Genomic DNA, 6,000 nt, shown 5'->3' with positions numbered 1-6,000 from the left:
GTGCACTCATCTGTAAAGACACTGTTCCCACGAGAGAACGACCACAGGAGATGGACACGGAAGAATCCCCAGGAGCTCAGAAGCCAGCTAGCCTGGTGAACACAGTTGCGAACAATAGAGGCTCTTTCAAGAACTTGGAGCTGAAGCCTGACACATGAGGCTGTCCTCTGACCTCCACATGTATGCCGTGGCACCTGTGACTGTGTGCACCCCTCCCCTCCACATGGGGAGAGAGGGAGGGGCAGGGAGAGGGAGGAGAGCGAGGGAGCTCAGGAACAGAATTTGTAGGCCCGTACAAAGTCTTCAAAATAGAAGAGATCGTTTCTACCTTTCTAGTGTCCACTCTGTACTGTTGATGGCCGTGCAGAATCTGTCGTGTTCCGCTGCATATCCGTGCACACTCATCTGCAATTCACGCTGAAGATGGTCACTCCCTTGATGTTCCCATGCACGCAGCACTCCTGTTTAGGTACCTGACCAGTACCTGGAGGAATTACATACTCCCACGAGAACAGACAATATTGCCTTCAGGTGTCAGGTATGGACTATATTACTAAATCTCCCGGCAAACAGCCCCACTCACCGCCCAGGTTATGCAGGGAAGAACCCTGTGCGGCTGGGTTCTTCACTACCCCTGTGTCAGTGCTCACTCTGGCCTCTAGGGGGAGCTCCAGGAACACGGACCAGGAGCCATCATCTCTCAGCTCGTTCAGCCAGGATCCTAAATGTGCATGGATGTGGTTTGGTAACCCACAAAAGTAAGGCCACACATTCTGCAGAAGCCATACATCATCAGAAGATTATAATCAGTGAACCATAGATGTAAAATGAGCACCCTGAATCACCAGCATTCATTGAGAACATCACTCAGTGATGCTCTCTGGTAACCTTTAGGTAAGAAAACCCATTTTAATCAATCAATTAATTAACTTGGTTTGTGTGTGGATATGTGCACACAGGTGTACTCATGGGTGGCCATGCATATGTAGAGGCTGGAGGTGGATGTCAGGTATCATCTTCACTCACTTTACACTTTTATTTATTTATTTTGAAGCAGTCTCACTAAATCTAAAATCTGTTGTTTTAGTTAGACTGGCTGGCCAGCAAGCCCCCAGGAAGTGCCCGTCTCTTCCCGAGTGCTGGGGTTACAGGCATGCAACAAGCCTGGCTTTTAAATGGGTGCTGGGATCCAGTCTTAGGATTTCACACTTGTGCACCAAGCATACTATCCACTGAGCCATCTCCTGGCCGGGAAAGCCCTACTGGGTGGAGACCGGCTGGTCTCCATCAGTCCTCACTGCCTCCCTATTTATCTAATTGGTGGTTACAACCAGAGAGACTTTTCACTGCTGAAGCTGTCTTGTGCCTCATCCTGAGTACCAAGCACTCCCTTCACAGAGTCCCAGATTTGGGGGAACAGAACAGTGAGGATATCTAGAAAACAGCCAGTCTGAGGCCAGAAGTCTCCCCCAGGCTTCTCTCTAGACAGACAATTTTTTTTTGTTGTTTGTTTGTTTGAGACAGGGTTTCCCTGTGTAGCTTTGTGCCTTTCCTGGAACTCACTTGGTAGCCCAGGCTGGCCTCAAACTCACAGAGATCCACCTGCCTCTGCCTCCCAAGTGCTGGGATTAAAGGTGTGCACCACCACTGCCCGGCGAGTTTAACTTCTTTAAGATGAGTGTTAGAAGCCTTTTGATATGTCATTTTCCCTCCAACTTATTTCTAAACATTTCAAACATCGCAGAAGATGCAGAAGGATCATAGGATGTAATGAAAGTTATACCCCACTTAGATTGAACAGTTCTTAAAATTGTATTTATTTATTATTATTTCTCTCTCTCTCTCTCTCTCTCTCTCTCTCTCTCTGTCTCTCTGTGTGTGTGTGTGTGTGTGTGTGTGTGTGTGTGTGTGTGTGCCAGTGGTACTCCTGTGGAGGTGAGAGCACAACTCTTAGGCGTCACTTCTCTTCTGCTGTGGGTTCTGGGGATTAAATCAGGTCCTCAGTCTTGCATGGCAAACATTTTCACCTGCCGAACTGTCACAGCCACAAATCCAATAATTGAATGTTTTGCATACCTGCTTTCTTTTCTTTTCCTGTTTGTTTGTACTGAGACAGAGTCTGACTTTATACAACCACCTGGACTAATCAAGGATGACTTTGCCCCCACCTCTCCAGCGCTGGGACTTACAGGTATATGCCACCAGGTGTGTGCTGTGCTGTGCTGTGCTGAGGGTAGGACCAGGACATCACGCTTGCTAGGCATGCTACCAACCGAGCAATATCTGCAGCTCACACTTGGGCTTGGTGTCCTAGCCTATTCCCATGCATGTGTGTATGTGTGCATGCATGCATTCTCTTAAGGGTTTTTTGTTTGTTTGTTTGTTTGTTTGTTTGTTTGTTTGAGACAGAGTACTCTGTGTAGTTTTGGTGCCTGTCCTGGATTTTACTCTATAGACCAGGCTGGCCTCGAACTCACAGAGATTCGCCTGCCTTTGCCTCCTGAGTGCTGGGATTAAAGACGTGCGCCACCACTGCCCGGCTCAGTATGCATTCTTGAAGAAGGAACAGTTTCTACACAATTACATTAAGAGCTGGGATGTAGCTCCGTGGGTAGAATGCTCGCATGGTATGCATAAAGCCCTGCATTTGATATCCACTATCACATAAACCCCAAGTGGTAGCACATGCCTGTAATCCTAGCACTTGGGAGACAGATGAAGGCAAGTTAGAAATTAGCCTGGGATATAAAAGAACTCTCGAAACAAAAGCTACATTAAAATCTAATTAATTTACAGAAGCTCATCTTTATTTGTTGTGCTAAATTCTATCTACTTTTTATACAAAGTAATGTTTCAAAGGGACATTCTGTCAGTTCTGTGCCTGTCAGCATGCCCAACCTCCCTTCCCATCACAAATGTCTGCTAGTTAGAAAAACAGTCCCAGTCCCAGGGGATTCCAGAGGAATCACTGCAAGATACTGATTATCTTTTCCCAGCTCTTCCACCAAGATACATGCACCTGGATAAAAAAGGACAGTACTGAGTTCTGCAAACTTTTTTTGTTAACAAGTATGCAAGAAAATACATTCCATGAAAAAACAAAATAATGTTGGGGCCAAGTTTAGTGGTGCATGCCTGTAATCCCAGCACTCTGGAGGCACAGACACAGATTTCTTTGAGTTTGAGGCCAGCCTGGTCTACATAACTAGTTCCAGGCCAGCCAGAGCTACACAGTGAGACCCTGTCTCAAATCAATCAATCAATCAATCAATCAATCAGTCAAGGGCTGGTGAGATGGCTCAGAGAGTGAAGACACTTGCCACCAACCCTGCTGATCTGAGTTAGATCCCTGGACCCACACAGAAAGGAGAGAACTGACTCCCACGAGTTTTCCTCTGACCTCCACACATGCGCAAATGTCACAGGCAAGAACATACACAAAAGAAGTGAACTAAAGAGTAAATGTCAAAAGAAACCCCTGCATAAAGTTAACGATTTTGTGTAGGCCCAAATTCATAGCTGTCCTCAGCTGCTTCCTTCTTCCAGAGAAATCACTCTCCCCCACCACCATCCTTGTGCAGAGGATCCAAGGCTTCACCCAGGCTAAGCAAGTACCTGTGCTCTTCAGCTACAGCCAGAAGTCCAAACACACACGATTTTAACATCACTAAGTTGCTATAACGGACTTCAGGGTCTCAAGGGACCTGGGTGCTTTGTTTATTCAGCTAACTACCCAGGTGGCTTCCCAGCAGGCCCATCAGCCTCTGCAAACACCAGGTGTGAGACTGCCACTTCCAGCTGTGTCCAAGGCCCAACTTGGGAGCCGTCTTTTAATTTAACAGGGCCTCATCCAAGTTCTAATTAAGAGGCCAGACAGTGCTACTTCCCAGGCGCTAGCCAATGCTCCCTAGAATGTGACATGCACTCACATGATGTAAAACACAGAGCTGGGTCCTCCTACTTCTTCTCAGCACCTCTGCTCCCTTCCAGGGAGGAAACCCACGCCAGCTCTGTATCACACCTGAGGCTGTCCGTATCTTTACAAAAATGCGTGAGGTAGCACACTGTCCCGCCCGTTTCCATCAAAAGCTCACATGTAGGACTAATGGAAAGCACAGTCTCACATCTGAAGCCGGTATCCGAGCCAGGTGAAGCTGAGTGTTCCTTTAATCACAGCACTTAAGGGGTTGAAGCAGAAGGATTTTGAGTTCCAGTTTGAAAAAGAAAAGTAAGGTAGTCTATAGGGCAATGGTTAGTACTGACCTTTTCATTCTTTTAGGATTTATTTTATATGTTTGGGTGTTTTGATTGCATGTATGCATGTGAATCATGTGTGTGCCTGGTGCCTGCAAAGGCCAAAAGAAGCCATCATATCAGATCTCTAGGAACTGGAGTTACGGATGGTTGTGTGCCCCCATGTGGGTGTTGGGGACCATCTTTCCAGCTCCCTATTTTAGTTTTTGAGGGAAGGTCTCATGTATTCCAGACTGACCCTGAACTCATTACATAGCCAAGGGTGACTTTGAACTCCTGATCCTTCTGAGTGCTATGCACCCCCAACCTATTTATGAGGTGGATCCTAAGAACAGAACTAAGGACTAATGACCTAAAAGCCTCAGGTGAGCTGGGGAAGTCTAGGCAGGACACACTGACAACATTTGCAGACAAGAATTCAGAATGCTCCTGATAAGTCAACATACTAATCTCACTGGTATTTATAACTTTGAGGCCACAGGGTAACAGACCTGTAGACGGAATCTTCTTCCCCAAAGTTCCCTTTTTTTGCCCTACAAAAAAATCCAAGTCCTCTGCACCTTGGCACACACTCTCTACTTCCTCAGTGAGGAGAGGAAAGACTACTGTCTTTCATTGTCCTGTTCCTTTTTTTGTTGTGGAATATTCCTCTACATTGTGTGAAAATGTATTGCTGTGATTGGTGTAATTATAAAAAGAGCTGAGGGGCTGGAGAGATGGCTCAGAGGTTAAGAGCTCTGATTGCTCTTCCAGAGTACTCGGGTTTGGTTCCCAGCACTCACATGGCAGCTCACAACTGTCTGTAACTCCAGTTCCAGGGAACCCAACACCCTCACACAGACATACATATAGGCAAGACAAAACACCAATGAACATAAAATAAAAATGAATAAATTAAAAAATTAAAGAGCTGAATGGTCAATAGCTAGGCAAGAGTTATAGGCAGGACTTCAGGGCAGAGCGAGAACTCTGGGAAGAAGAAAGGCAGAGTCATGAGGAGATGCAGAGGAAGCATGACATGTAGAAGATGAGGTAGTGTGGCAGCACGTAAATTAATGGAAATGGGTTAATTTAGTTAGAAAAAAGCCTAAGCTATTGGCCAAGCTTTAATAATTAAAATACGTCTCTGTGTGGTTATTTGGGAGCTGGCTGGTGGAACAGAGAAAGACCTGCAACACTTTTTTTTTTCTTTTTCTTTTTTGGTTTGAGACTGGGTTTCTCTATGTAGCCTTGGCTGTCCTGGAACTTGCTCTGTAGATCAGGCTGGCCTTGAACTCAGAGATCTGTCTGCCTCTGACACCCAAGTCCTGGGATTAAAGGCATGTGCCACCACTGCTCAGCTCATCGTTATTTTCTTTCATTTTTTCAAGACAGGATCTTACTATAGCCCTGGCTGTCCTGGACCTCGCCATGTAGACCAGGCTGGCCTTGAACTTACAGAGATCCACCTGCCTCTGCCTCTCGAGTGCTGGGATTAAAGATGTGCGCCACCGCGCTCCTTTATTGTTCTGACTGAAGGACAATCTATCTGCTTCTGTAGATGTGGTGTCCAATTTTTTCACATTTCGTCCATCAATCTCAATATAGCAGGGACTCTGTCTATGACACTCTTCTTGGGAAGATGTGAACACATATCTACTCACCCCAGGTAGGGAACTAACAACAGTAGGGCTTGGTGATTGGACTTGCCTTCTAGAACTGTAAGTCAGAATAAATTCTTTCTTCTGTAAGTTGCTCTTGGTCGTG

The sequence above is a fragment of the Onychomys torridus genome, chromosome 18 (assembly GCF_903995425.1).
Source record: "Onychomys torridus chromosome 18, mOncTor1.1, whole genome shotgun sequence".
Classification (NCBI taxonomy): domain Eukaryota; kingdom Metazoa; phylum Chordata; class Mammalia; order Rodentia; family Cricetidae; genus Onychomys; species Onychomys torridus.
The sequence above is the reverse complement of the archived record's forward strand: the minus strand, read 5'-3'. Positions refer to the sequence as shown.